This window comes from Equus caballus, chromosome 4 (genome assembly GCF_041296265.1).
Source record: "Equus caballus isolate H_3958 breed thoroughbred chromosome 4, TB-T2T, whole genome shotgun sequence".
Lineage (NCBI taxonomy): Eukaryota > Metazoa > Chordata > Mammalia > Perissodactyla > Equidae > Equus > Equus caballus.
The window spans coordinates 104610558-104626432 of record NC_091687.1 but is presented as its reverse complement, the minus strand read 5'-3'; the positions used below and the strand labels follow the sequence as shown (position 1 = coordinate 104626432).

The window sequence follows — 15875 nt, the reverse complement described above, 5'->3', positions numbered from 1 at the left end:
GTTTGTCTTTACATTTGGGTTCTTAGTCTACCTGGAAATGATTTATATGTGTGGTGGGAAGTGGATCATATCATTTTTTTCCTATGGACACCTGAATATTCCACTACAATTTATTTAAAAGATAATCGTTTCATCCTCTTCTCACTGATTTGTCAGGCCACTTCTGTCATAAATTAAGTATCACATATATGTGGGTCTATTTCTGGGCTTTTTATTCTATAGGAATTCCTACAACTCAATAGCAAAAAAACAAGTAACCCAGGGCTGGCCCCGTGGCCGAGTGGTTAAGTTTGCGCACTCCACTGCAGGCAGCCCAGTGTTTCATTGGTTCGAATCCTGGGCGCCGACATGGCACTGCTCATCAAGCCACGCTGAGGCAGCGTCCCACATGCCACAACTGGAAGGACCCACAATGAAGAATATACAACCATGTACGGGGGAGCTTTGGGGAGAAAAAGGAAAAAAAATAAAATCTTAAAAAAAAATAAATAATCCTATGGGCAAGGACCTGAATAGACATTTTTCCAAAGAAGACATACAAATGGACAACAGGTACATCAAAAGGTAGTCGACATCACTCATCATCAGGGAAATGCAAATCAAAACCACAATGAGGTCATCACCTCATGCTTGTTAGGATGGTTATTACGAAAAAGATGAGATAACTATTGGCAAGAATGTGGAGAAAAGGGAACCCTTGTACACTGTTGGTGGGAAGGTAAATTGATATAGCCACTATGGAAAACAGTATGGAAGTTCATCAAGAAATTAAAAACAGAACCACCATATGATCCAGCAATCCTACTTCTGGGTATAAATCTAAAGGAAATGAAACCATTATCTTGAAGAGATATCTGCACCCCTGTGTTCACTGTAGCATTATTCACAATGGTCAAAGCATGGAAACAACCTAGGTGTGTGTCAGTGGATAAATGGATAAAGAAAATGTGGTACATATATACAATGGAATATGATTCAGCCTTAAAAAAGAACAAAATCTTGTCATTTATGACAACATGATGAACCTGGAGGGCACTATGCTAAGTGAAATACGCCAGAAAGAGAGAGTCAAATGCCGCATGATATCATTTATATGTGGAATCTAAAGGAAGAAAAAAAAAGCCAAACTCGTAGAAGCAGAGTAGAATGGTGTTTGCCAGGGGCCAGGGGGTGGGGGAAATGGGGAGAGGTTGGCAAAAGGATACAAACTTTCACTTGTAAGATGAATAAGGTCTGAGGATCTAATGTACAATATGGTGACTACAGTTGGTAAGACTGTCTCGTATAGATGAAATTTTGCTAAGAGAGTAGAAGTTAAGCATTCTCACCAGAGAAAAATAAAAAGAATTACCTATGTGAAGTGATGGATGTGTTAATTAAGTCAATGGTGAGAATCCTTTCACAATGTGTATGTATATCAAACCATCAGGTTGTACACTTTATATTGCAATTTTATTTGTTAATTATACCTCAATAAAGATGAAAAAAGCAATAAAACATAGATGTTTTCCATACTTTTAACCTACAATTGAATAAATATGTATGTTCATATATGTATGAATGTGTATTCATGTATACACATGATCCTATTTTTCCATCTTTTTAAACTGTTTTATACTTTTCATACTGTACATGCCCATGAATAGAAACTCTTGTTAATTCCAAAGAAAATATTTTTTATTATTATGTTTTTAGTGCATAGAACTGTGCTTAACACACTTTGGATGTTGAACACGTATTGCTGAGTGATGAATAAACAAATGAATTATTGTTTCTAAGACAAGTAAAATAAAATAATTACTGTATGCAAAAATTTAGACAAAAATATTAACTTTAGCATTCAAATAGCAATAATTAACTAAAAATAACCATGCTTTTCAGTCTAAGAATGTACATAACCACTGAATATATAAAAGAATGCGTATCACTGATTCAGTGTTCAATAACTTGCAAATAAATTATGTAAATAACTGCTTTCAGTAAAGTCGCCACACCTATCATTGTCTTTTCTACTTACTGTCCTCTTTTCCTTCTGTGTAACTGTAAGTCTGTGGTTAAAATGCAATGATATATCTTCTACTCACAATAAAATTGACCTTTAATAGCTTTTATTATATTTAAAATAATGCTAGGTCATTTGTGGGCTGCTTCCTGCAGTGGTATAACACCTGAAATAAACCAAAATTTGACTTGAATAAAATGTTGAAGGGTCATTCAAGACTTTATACAAAGTCTTATATAAAGTCTATAAAGAAGCCTTTATACTTCTGGAAGAAGTATGAAGGGAAAATGACGATGCATGAGCCAAAGCAGAATGTGTCAGTGTCATCTTCATTCCTGTCTCTCCCCATATTTCGCTGACCATCATCTCCCTTCTCTCCCATTGTCTTCTCCATCTCTTCTAGATCTGCTCAGTCCCTTTCTAGTGTAAACTGGTTTAGCCTCTGTAATGGGTAGAACTGTGTCCTGCCAAAATATATTTTCAAGTCCTAACCCCCGGTACTTGTGACCGTGACCTTATTTGGAAGTCGTATCTTTGCAGATGTATTCTAGTTAAGATGAGGTCATATTGGAGTAGAGTTGGCCCTAATCCAGTGACTGCTCTCTTTCTAAGAAAAGGGTGATTTGGATACGGAAGACAGACAGAACTCCATGTGAGACGGAGGCAGAGATTGGAGCGGTGCGTCTATAAGCCAGCGAACACCAAGGATGGCCGGCAACCACCGGAAGCTGGGAGAGAGCACAGCCCTGCTGACACCTTGATTTCAGACTTCTGGCCGCTAGAATGTAAGAGGTAAGTGTCTGCTGCTTTAAGCCATCGACTTTGTGGTGCATGGTTCCAGTAGCCCTAGGATACGAAGCCCGCTGCTCTCAGAACTTTTCAATTCTTTTTCCACTCATTACTCTAATCAGCGCAACCAATAGAATTGATCTTCTTTAGAAGGAGGGAGGGGCATCTACAGTTACTTAGATGCTGATATTTTGGCCCCACTCACAAAAAATTTAGACTATTTGACTACATGAGCTTGTCCTTCTCAGGATTCAATCATACTCATTACTCAGCCGCTTTAGGGGGTATTGACATAAATATAAACTATTCTCAGGAAGCTTTCATTTAGGGGGAAGACACAGAGGGACACATAATCAAAATTGAGCATCAATGATCAATGATCAAGTATTTCAATATATCACTATACCAGTATATCAATATATCAATCGTTGATATCAAGTATCAATTATCAGTGTTTCCCATAAACCTAAGAAAATGCCAAATGAGAAAGATAAGTTATCCACAGACTAATGCTTACTTCATCAAATTTGAGAGGGATGGAGGACCACATACGTTGAAAGTAACATAACATTGGAGAAAACTCATTGGGCCAGAACTTGAAAGACTAGGTACCAGCACAAGTTTGCTTTGCCACTTACACATGACCTTGAGAAGACAACCTAAATTCTCTGAATTCCTCAAGCGCAAAATGAAAAAGTTGGATTGGCTATTCTCTAAGGCAGTGTTTTTCAAACTATCATAGAGATCTATCAGTAGATGGTAATTCCAATTCTGGGCATCATGATCAGTGTTAAAAAAAAGAAATAAGGAAAAGAATGCAAAAAATAGGCAATAACAAAGTGCATCAAGTTCTATACAAAATATAGTTATTATTTCACGAAGCTTTAATTTCAGTTACGTACACATGTGTGAGGTGTCTATGTGTCTGCACTTGATCAATATAAAATAACTTTCTTTCCGTGACTTACAGTTCATTTTTAAAATACACTGCCCTGAATTCCCTTTAAGCCCCAAAGTGCTAATAATCTATGATAATTAAGTAACTACCACCAGGTGGAATACATTATTATAGGCATACATTTAATTACTTAAAGAACTATGTTTAATTTAATGAGCCAAAATACTACCAACTATAATCATTGAAAAGGGGAGATTTAAATGTACATGCTTTTAACTGAGATATAAATATACTTTATATTTTGAACTAAAGAATGATCTTAATTTTGGCATCAACATTAGATTTTAGGCCTTCATCTAAATCTTACCTATCTACCTATATTAAACCATACCACCCTGAGTCCTCATAACCTTCTTTTCAAGATACACATTGTCCTAAATCTTTGCATTGCTCTTTGATTTAACATTTTGTTAGAGTTCTTATTTTGAATTCAGGAGCTTATACGTCTGCTCCCAAACCATAACTGCTCATTCCTGACTCTTCTTAACCTGTGGGTCCCAGATTTAGTACCTGCCCCTCAGCGGCATCACACTTTCCTAATTCAGTCTAGGACATATATTCTAAGGAGCAGGATATTTCCTTTACCATACAGAGGTTTGGACAATCTCTCAGAGCTATAAAGCCTGTTGATGGTCAGGAGTGAATCTTCTCTCTCTCCCTTCTCTATTACAGAAAAAATACCCTGATTTACTCTCCAGAACAGGTTATAAATTTACCTTTCTGTGCTTTTTCCTACTATTGTCATTTGAAGGGCATAGATGTCCTCACATTTTCTTTTGGAATACGTGTAAATGTCTTTCTTCCCTTTCCTATTTACAGGGCCCAGATGCTCAGTTTTTGGGTTCCAGAGCATGGTGATTGCGCCAGGGCAGTGCTCCCAGAGTCTGGGGCCTCCACAGGGGCGCCTATCTTCTACGGGGAACTGACTTCGCCCAAGGGTGTTATGATATTAACACACTTTAAAGAGCAGCAGAAATGTCAACAAACTTTGAAAGAGGACTATTAGCAATGCAAATACAAGCTTCCTGCACTTGTGATAAGCACAATAAACAAAACTGTAAGGGCATTTTTTTCAGCCTTTCTAGGTGAACAGCTCAAGCAGTGTAAAAGCCAGTTCTCCTGAGGCTGAGGATAGTTCATCATACTTATCTGATGTGCTAGCCACATGTATGGATTGCATTAACTGCAATGACACAGCCACAGTTGAAAACAGTCTTTAGCTTGCAAAGTTAGTGCCTGGGAAGTCATTATGCCTTCACAATTGTACTTGGCATTCAACAGCTTTCCACAACCCATCCTGGGCTCTGGCTTGGAATACCACTCAGGATTCTGCAGAGCGAAGGTATCCACAGAGCCAGCTCATTGCACCTGACTCCTTTTCTCCTCAAGCTGATGATGGCTGGGAATTGGGACCTGACAGGAAAATGTCACTTGCATTTGGCTTCTGAGAGAAGGCTGGCTGACTCTGCGCGCACAGTAAACAGCTGTATTTCTTATCGGTTATTGCTTGCCAATTCTTTTTTCTTATGGGCAGTGATCAGGTACCATTCATTTTATCTGGAACTCAACTTGACCCTCAGTCCTGGGTAGAAGCCCTTCTCCCTGAAGCTTCTTATGAAGAAGTTCCCTGAATCCTGTTTGGGTTTCCTGACTTGCATGCAGCCCAGGGTCAAGCTTCCAGGAGTGTCCACCATCTTCTCTGGCGTCCATCTGATCTTTTATCAGAACCTGCCTGATCTTTCCATCCATTAGAATGTCAATGAAGTCACTAATTCTATTTCTTGCTAAGAACCAAGTTTCTTTCAAACTCCCACTTTCTGGGAGAACAACCAGCTACTCTGGGCTGTAATTCACTCACATCTGTGTTTCCAGGTATCAGTTTCTTCTTAAGGATATCTTGAGCCAGACAGGATTAACTCTCATAGAATCCATAGCTTTGGAGAGAGGATTTTTTTTCTGCAATAGACCTAAATATGTATATTTTTCTGTTCTGTGTGGTTCTGATCACGTTGTTTGCAAACTGTGGCTTTTTCTTTTCTGGAGTGGCTAGAACGAAATCCTAAATTCATCACTGAGGGTGGTTAGAATGAAAGAAAATCTATAATGGACTTTGAGCAAACCATGACCAAATCTGCATAAACATGGATTTGAGAAGAAGAATTAATTTTTAAGGTATGTTGCTATTTTTCTCCTCTCCTCCTACAAGAATTCCATATAGAAATGGAATTTAATTTGGTCACTGGCCATTAAGCCAGTAGAGACCATGTATCCTCTTGAAATCTCAGTTATCTTCAGGGATTATGAAGACCAAATAAATCCAAGTTTATTTTAAAAATAAGTAAGTTATTTCAAAAAAGGAAATCCATTTCCAACTTAGACTTGTTGAATTTCCATTGTGTGCAGGGCACTGATTTTTGCATTCTTTGAAGGTTCAATATTTTTCTTTGTAATGTGAGAGACCCAGGAGGACTGAGAACATCCCACTCTGGCTGCGGAGCGCCAGGTCTCTCAACGCTCTCTCTCTTTACCCACTCTTACACATGACTTTAGCTTCTCTCTCTAATAAAATCCAAACTACTCATGCAACAGCTGCTAATCAACAAGAACAATTCTTCCCTCTTTGGAGAACCATCTTTGACCACTGAAGGAGCTCAGGATACACCACCCCCAAAATATGCTTCTCTGGCGTACTGATTATTTTGAGCTAAAGGCACTTGAAAAACAGCAAATGCAGGAAGAGGCTTTCTTTCTCTGAACTCCCCATATCTGCTTAAGAGAGAGACTCCAAAAGGAACTCAGCTGTCATCAATTGCCTCCCTAGGAGTTTCATCAACCAGGAAAGATTGACTCATCACAGGAGAGGAGACTAAAAGTCAACACCACACCCAGACACATTTTGTCAAAAACTATCATATCTCCCACTCATCCTTTTAAGGGCCCCTTCATCTTTCCTAAAAATCATTTACTCTTCCCTAAGAGGCCTCCTAACCCCTCCCCTTCCCCTGTTAAGATAGTATATAAGCTCTTAACTCTCATCACTTTTTGGGGTATTCACTGTTTTTTTTCTGTGATGCCCTCATACACGTAGTATTAAAAATTAATAAATTTGTATACTTTTTCTCCTGTCAATGTGCCTATTTTCAGTCTATTTCATAGACCCAGCTAATGAGCCCAGGAGAGTAGAGGGAAAGTCTTTCCTTCTCTACACCAGCTATTCCTGAAACCAGCTGAAATTTGGACCCGCTCCTGCTACAGCCCCATCGAAAACCTCCCACCAGGGCTTATGTTAACAGTACTCTGGTTGATTTTCTTCCATACAAACCAAGTTATCTGGTTTATTTGGGGGACTATCTTGGCACTTAACTTTCTGCTTCTTCTTGGTCTGCAACTTCCCTATGTCACTGTTTCTTGAGTTTTCATTCACACTGTTGCATTTTGGTCCATGACTTGAGTAAACCAAAAGGTAAATGTGGCAGCACAATGTTAAATGGGCACCTCACCCTCCTCCCTCCCTAACCTCACCCCTGGTGGAATGGGAGCCTTTTCACTCTAACCTTTTGCTAGAAGCTAGATTCATTTATCTTGCTGGTGCTCTATTCTGAAGAAAGTAGCTTTCCTAAGGAGCAGATGAGGGCAAGGTTTACAGACCTCAACTCCCATGTATTTGTGTTCTGTGTTTGGAGGGGGAACTAGAAAAATATGGAGAATGAAGAAGGGACTCCTGGGAGTACATCCGATGTACCTGATGGGAATAGTAAAGAAAATAATTTTTTAAACCATTTTTTGGAATCTGAGCATGTTTATCACCGGCTATGAGGAAGACTTTTGTTTGTGTGGTTTTCTCCTGACAATAAACTCTGCCTGAATGCCCTTCCGGGTGTTGTAGGCATGATGGCAGGCTTACATAAATAATTCATTTTTCTTTTTCTTACTCTCAAGGTAATCAGCACATTTCCTTCTACTGTCCCAAACAAAAAGCTTTTTGACTCCTCAGAATTATAACTTGACCCTTTTAAACCACAAATTTACTTTGCTTTACAGCTTTCCTGCTTTGCATTGTAAATGCTGAATAATTTAGATACGAATAGAGAAATAAAAATATTATTACATTTTAGAGTTGAAAAGATCCAGGAAACCTAACTCTCTTCTTTCCTTCCTTCTTAATTATTCCAAATTGATTAAAGAGATCACATCTTGCTCTGCTTCCTAGAAATTTAAATTTTATGTTACAATTTTTATCTATATTTATACCCATCACATTTCATACATCCAAATCAGTCAGTGGCAAACAACATGAATCTTTTTGACAATATTTGCTGTGCTCCCACCAAAAGAGAGAATAGTAAAACCATTATAAAACACCTCCTTAGAGGAAAGAATTTTTTCCCACTGATTTGTTTAGCAATTTGGATGTAATTCTATGCAATCTATTGAAGCTGTGCAATGCAGAGAAAATATTATGCATTCCATCTTAACATATTCCTTTTGTGTATTTCAAGAACAATGCCTGGAAGCATCAAACCTTAAATTATTCTGTAATTGGCAGGCAGCAAATAGCAATTTCAAGTTCCAAGCAGTGCCAAGGCCAAATAGAAGAAGACATTTATAATGGCCATGCTTAAAAAAAAAGTGTAGCTTGAAGGATTATCTACAAATTGAGCTATAAACATAATGTCACCAACACTGGGGAGAAGCGAGGGGAAAAAGAATTTGTTATCATCAAAGTATTTCACTTTGCAAAATAGCTGAGTATCCATCCTAAAACCCTTTAAATGTTCTGGCCTATCACAAGTAATTATTTGGAATGGATGCTTAAGAAATTCCAAGCATTTAAAACAATGGCAGACCAGAAAGGTAATTACTGATTTTAATTTTCCCCATTATGTGTAATAGTTGCTGTAAAAGTACCGGCACAGTACAGACACTTGTCAGTTTTCCTCAGCTTGTAAACATAGGCATATGCCTCTTAAGTTTATTTTCTTTTCAATTAGGATTTAAAAAAAATCTTGCCCACAGGCAGATGGTCTTGTTAGAAAGACAAAATGCTGCTTCTTTCATGTGCTGCCATTTTCATGCCCTTTTAATTGTTTTAAAATAATAACATCCCTACTTTATGTATCGTGAACATCTTGAAAAATCAGGAGTCAATGTAGAGTAATCACACTACTTACATTCTGAAACATGGTGTTTACTTAATTTGAGTGCATATGGCTTGCATGTAACAGATATGGGAAAAATTTTACATTTTTCTATGAAATATTTCTGAAGAACAAAGTTATTACGTGTTTTGATTTTCAAAATGGTAGGAAGAATAAAAAATAAAAATGAGAGGACATTATGCTGGATCTTCCATTATAAGGAAGATCTATTAGCATTTAGAAATGAAGGTAGGACTTCTAGAAGTTATTCTGCATGGAGATTGACAGACCAGGAAAGTTCCACAGTATGTCCTCATTCCACAAAAACGGTTTGATTAAGCTGATCATAATGTCTTTGTTGACGTGTTGGGACATGGTTGAGTGATGGATATGCTGGGTGCACCTTCCACTTACTGCACTGCTGGAGAGAGACTGATATTGGCGTATGTGTCACTTGTCTATTTTGGTCTTTTTCTGCTTAATATTATGAGCAACAACTTGGAAGAGAAACTATACTCATGAAATTTGAAGATGAGCCAAATTTAGATGTTTTCCTATAGCTTTCAGAGCAAGATTAATATGATCTAAATAGATTGGAAAAATAAAATAATAACATATAATCCAACAGGATTAAGTGGAAAAATTTCTGGTTTAAATTCAAAGTACAGAATAGAGATATATGACTGGACATCATTTCATGTAAAAATAATTAGAAGACTTTACACAAATGTGCCATCTGTGCCAGCAGTAAAATAAATGAAGTTGCATAAAAAAATCTACTATTGGCATGCATCGAAGGATCTGGTGTCCAAAACAAAGCAAGATGTGTATAGTCCTACTGTATTCAGCCCTAATCAGGATATACATGAATGCCTGTATTTATTTCTGGTTGCCATGATCAGAGGAACACTGGCACGTGTGATGGTGTCAGGGAAAAGTAAGATTCCAGAACTATTATGGGAACTGGGGATTTTCAGTCAGGAGATGTCTTAAAGAAGACTTGACAGTAGTTTTCACATACTTGAAGGGCTGGGAAATAAGAAGCGTGTACTTTTTGTGTTTTCCACCACACAGGGCAGGGCTAGAATTACTGAATCTAAGTTAGAGGAGACAACTGTGACTCAAAGGAAATATGAATCCTCCAACACAGTGATCAGTGCTCTGAACTGCTGCACAAGATGCTCAGATACCCAGACAGGCTTCCAGAGTAGGTGGCTGGGTTGGAAGGGTGTGGGCAGGTTTCCCATAAAAGGTGGAAATTCAGGTGGGCATGGTTTCAAATCATGTAAGATTTGACGATTTCTCGTCTTAGGCAACCTGATTTAAGAGTGATCAGAAAACATTTACCCATTATTTTTTGGTTTTGATTTGCTATAGAATGAAAGGTTTAATTCTACAATGTACTTAACTATTTCAATGTTATTTAAGACTCCAGCATCATCCAGAGATGGTACCTACTGACCTGTTGCTGACTCAGTCAGCACAGGAAACAGGTGGGTTAAAAGGGCAGACTACTGCATGAGGCACGTGCTTCATTTAGTGCTGCCATTCTTGCATTGGACCTTGAACCTCTAGGATTACTTTTCTAGACCTGCTCTAAGCTCTCCTGAGACTTAAGGACATACCGAACCCCAGAAATAGAAGGGAGGTCCTCTGTCAAATTGGAGACAAAGTGATGCCACGCGAACCAAACTTGTCTTAAAAGCAGATAAATTACAATGGTGAACTAACCTGGACAGCTAACGTTCAGAAAAGTGTGGCCAATAAAGAAAGTCAATCGTCAAGTTCTTAAGTAGACATGGTCACATTGTCAAAGAACCTACACTCTTTAAATACGCCAGGATAGTTGGCTCCGACTGCAATGTGCAATAATCCAGCATAATCACTTAAATCCTAAAACTATATATTCAGCTAGGGAAGGGAGATGGTTTTAAATGCAGCAATAACTGAGCAATAGATGGTACTGACTTTAAATGTCCCCAGTTTGTGGGGACATTCAATCACAACTCATCATTTTATAGTAATTACTGAATCTTAATGTGTCACATTTGGACTCATTAAAAACATACTAATTACATTTTAATTCTGTAATCAAAATAGGAGCAAACCTGGCAATTGAGTGAGTAGAAACTCTGATAGAGAACTGACATGTTTGTGTACCCACTGTCATTCACCCAGGGTTTGTTTATAAAGACACATCGCTATTTTCTGTCTGCTTAGCTCTCTGGGGAGACAGAGACAGTCCCTTGGCCATGACAACTTTTTCTGCGATTGTGGTCTAGAAAGTTGTGTGTGTTATGAATAATATTATAGTGCTGGTGGGAGAGAGGAGAGGACTGACTATTTCCAGAAAAGCTACTTATAATCCTGGTGTGAGGAAGATTTCTCACCCTCTACCGCCATTTTGTCTACCTTGTAAATTCTATAGCGTAATCTTTAATAAGCCCATGGCCCGTGTAATCCCTTCAAGAGTCTTTCTCTTCTACTAACGAGATGCTTCGTGACACAACCTTCCTCAAATTCTCCTCCCTAGCCCCTGGTACAGTCACTGTTCCCAGGCGGTACAGTAGGGGAACTCCTTCTGCTTTCACCCCTCACATTTTAGCTACTCTCAGGGCCAGGCTGTGGGTGGACAGGAGCACACATCAGGGAATGCATGCACAGTTTCTTGCCAGAAAATTATGGGATAATTTCAGCTAATAATACCTCAAAACCAGCTCTGGCAATGATAAATTAGTCTTTCACCTAGAAATATAAGATAACTTGTATGTTTCTTTTATACCTGTTGCATCAAACATTGTAACTAAGACTATTATTGGGACTTGTAGTTAAAGAGTATAGTAATTTATTTGTTTCATAGATTTTTCTAAAAGATTTTCTCTTATGTTTAGAGACTTACATTCAGTGAAGTTGGTTTTCAATATCAGATTGTACTCACCAGTGCCTGTGAGCTTTACTATGCCTTTTGTTTTCCCCCACCAGAGGCAATAAAGTCTGGACCACTATATATATTTTGGTAAATCTGGGTGTTAAATTGCTTTAAGGATCATTTTAAAGGCTCTGATCATCTTTGTTTTGAAGCAATTGTGTGGAAAACAAAATTTATAGCTTTGAAGGACACTAAGGGTGACTCAGGTTAAACTAAATAACTCTCAGACCCAAGTGGGGAAAGAAAGAAAATCTTTTTGAATGGGGTATTTATTTACTTTTTCTTCTAAGTCTACTGTGTGTGTGTGTGACTGGAAATGGACAGTTACTTTGACTTTTGATCAGAATATAATGATATTTCAAAAGCTCCTTCATTATTCATCTCAATGCATTTAAACACTTCCTCTTTATGTTTCCAGTTTCCCTGCTTGCCCTACAGGCACATGACCACAAAATTCTATATGGGTAGTTGCTAGAGGATTCAGATAGATTTCATGACTGTTTTAAACTCATGGACTTAAAATATATGGGCTTGTAGTAGAGCAGAATTTGCAACCCCAAAATGTGTCTCTTTGGCTTCATTATTTTCAAGAACAGAAGACTCAGGGAGAACTCTGACCTTCCCCCTAACTGCCTAAAAGAATTTAAATAGAAGGCCATTCCAGGAAGGAGTTAATACCACAGACAACTACAGTACAGGATGGACTAGATGTGGTAGAGAGGGGGGAATGCAGCGGGGCCCCTTTGATCAAAGTCCCCTCTATGCCCCATTGTCTCTGCATGATAAGGCAAATATTTGCTTACTAAACAGTTGCTTTTCCACCTCCATGTGAATTGACTTCCTCTTCTTTGAAATCCCAAGCCACTACCTCCAACATCCTCTTTTGTCTTTAGCTGAAGATAGTATTTAAGATGGTGGCTTTGGCCGTTTTGGCAGGTTACTCAGTTTTCCTGGGTCTCTCCTATGTTTACATGTTATTAAACTTTGTTTGATTTTCTCCTCTTAATCTGTCTCATGTCGATTTAACTCCTAGACCAACCAGAAGAACCTAGAAGGGTAGAGTAAAATTTCTTCCTTCCCTACAGCTTTTTAGTTAAATGCAAGTAAAATATTATCTGCTTCCCCCTCCCTCCTTTTCTGGTTCCTGATACAAATTTAATTATATGATTATATTTTACGTGAACAACTTTTTATTGATCCCAAAAGTCGTATGTTAGATGTGATGAAGAGTGGCTTATTGTACATATATTTAGCCAATGAATACTAAAGATAAATGAGCCCTTAAGCTAGAGAAAATGGGAATGTGAAATGATGAAATCTAATTGTGAAAGTGGAATGAAAGTTGTGAAGCAAAATTGGGATTTTCAGATAGTACTCTGGGCTCCAGAAGGACTCTGTGAGGAGCAGGCATTAACCTCCAGTTGGGCTGGGCATGGGATCAGCCAGGATCCCACAGGACAGTTGGTGCTCTCATGTTTCTTTTTAACAGGAAAACTAGAAAAACATAATGGCCCCAGGCTATTGGTGGAAAGTGAAATACAGTCCTGGAATCTGACCAGATTCACATGAGATCTACTTTTTGAAAGGAACAAGTGTACTTTATAAATTGTACAAATTTAGAGTATTCACTAAAAAACAAAACAGGACAAAACCCCAAAACTCAACTTAATTTACACTACCTTTTCTTGCCAATTAAAACTAGCCTTTTAATTGTTAGAAGGTCTGTTTTAAAATTCCCGTTCTCTGTGTCTGTTCTTGTTTCTTTTAGAAGCCACTGTCTAAAGCATCTGTGCTTACCTCTGTGGCCCAGAATTGGGGTTGTTTTCATATGAATACAGTGTAGCTAGACCAAGTAACTTACTTTCTAGCAATTATTCTCACAGGGTCTGGGGGAAGACTAAAAACAGAAAGATATTTAATAAAAAAATTTGTATGGTAGGAGTATAAATGTGGAGGCTATTAAGTAAAAATATTACGTAAAAAATTTAAATCTAAATCGTTCTGGCCAATTTCTAATTCAGATTTTGAGTGCTGCCTCACCCCTTTTATCATCTGTAAGAGTTTTATTATAATAGTGTAGATACTAATGTTTTGTTATATAATTATCTTCTTCTAATCTATTATTATCTTTTACATTTACTTATTGTGATATTTGTTATATGAATATTTTATAATTTTGATGAGGTCCAGTTTATTAATATTTTGTTTATGGTTTGTCCTTTCCTACCCAGATGTCATGGAGGTATTACCTATAATTCCTTTTAATATTTTTAAAGTTTTGTCTTTTAATATATTTAAATTTCCTCTTTTACACTGAGGTCTATAATCTCTGAATTTTTTCTGTTTGAGGAGGAAGAATCTATTTCATTTTTTCAAATATTGAAATCCAGTGAATCCATCATTTATTTTCCCTTCCCCATTATTTTCTCATGTTTCCCTTTAATATACCAAGTTCTTTTATGTATGGATCAGTTTCTAGACTATTTATTCTGTCTAGTAATCAGTTTGTCTCATTCGTCCTAGTACTGCAGGCTTAAATTCTATGGCTCAGTGTATAGTAAGTCTGGTATCTGGTAACAAAATACTTCCCTCCATTTCTTCCTCTTTTTTATATGCAGATTTTTACGAGTGGTGAAAATCAGCCCTAATTCTAGAAAGGACTTTTGATGCAGAGAAAGAAAACTATGATAACAGCACACAGTTCCCATCTCTACCCAGGACCTGGGGTTGTGGAAATGAAATGAATTTGGAGTCAAACATGAAGTCAAAACCTAGCTGTCAATTTGAAGCTGCAAGACAAATAGAAAGAGTTGTCCCTGCTGAACTCACCTCCCTCACCTGAGACATGGGAACAATGCACTTCTGTCTGAGGACTGTCATGGGGATTAACCATGGGAAAGAGAAAAGGCACCTGTGCATGGCAGGTACTTGTTAACGGTAACAACTTTTATTATTGTCATCATCATCATTATTATACAGTATGATGTAAAGAGTATTAGGGTCTCTAATCCAAAAGACCCATGCTGATTATCAAAGGGTGAGGGGGTGCAGCATTGTCATTTTTGTTTATTTTGTTTCAAGAAGATAGATTCGAAGAAAGAAGACAAAAAGGAGAAACACATGTTTATCATATCCTCAAAATGAAGATGGAGACAGATAAATATAAATGAATACATGTAGTCATTTCATAGTTGAATGAAGCAAAACCAACTCCAGGAGACCCTCTCAATAGTACCGTATATCATTCCATTTGAGCTGTTTATTCTCTTTGGTATTCACATCCCAGGATGCTGCAAACAAAAAATTTCACCTCTCTAATATTTTACCCTCTTTTACAACCAGTCCCTCTCTGCTTTCCAGATAAACTGGTAAGAACAGATACTACACTTGGTTTTAGCCAAAAGGCCAAGAAACAATGTGTTTGCCTTTCAGATTAACCCTTACCTGAGTGACCAGCCTCTGGCAATACCTACTCACACTTGGTAAGAAGTCAAGATCCACTGGTCCATATAGGCGAGCACAAAACATACCACGTGCAAAAATACAACCCTGGAAAAGAGATGGATCTGTGTGCCCATATTGGTGATCTAAAATCACATCTTTTTAAAAAATTTGCTCTCCACAAAATGACTTGCTTTTTAAATAAATTTAATATCAAGACCTAACGTGCTAAGTCGTTATGTTTAGCTATTTTAGTGTTAATTATAAAAAAAATCAATCTTTGTTTTAAAGAGCACAAGAAAGGTCAAGTTTAATTTGCTTGAGAATTTTTTCTTCTCCTCTCAACAAGTACACTTTCTGTTTAGCTTTTACCAGATTCAATCTAAAAGAAGAGTTTTATGAAGCTAAGTGAGGAATGAAAATAAGGGTTTACAGCAAGTGCAATGTTACATCTGTTCTAATAGTCTGACGTCCTGTGTGCTACAGCGCATACGTGACTTCCAGACAAACATTTACAACGAGGAGAAAAATAATGAAGTGGAGAGGGCAAATGTACAGATCTTTTTTTAAAGAATTTAGAACAAAAGAGGTAAACTAAGATTTTTTTCTAACATATTA

The 15875-nt window shown here is 37.5% G+C and overlaps 1 protein-coding gene and 1 pseudogene across 1 annotated transcript in view; both read right to left on the bottom strand.

The window, feature by feature from the left end:
• Positions 1-15875, bottom strand: part of CNTNAP2 (contactin associated protein 2) — a 1879249-nt gene that overhangs the window by 383450 nt on the left and 1479924 nt on the right. The gene's annotated exons all lie outside the window — the stretch shown is intronic.
• Positions 15116-15233, bottom strand: LOC111773357 (U2 spliceosomal RNA; annotated as a pseudogene).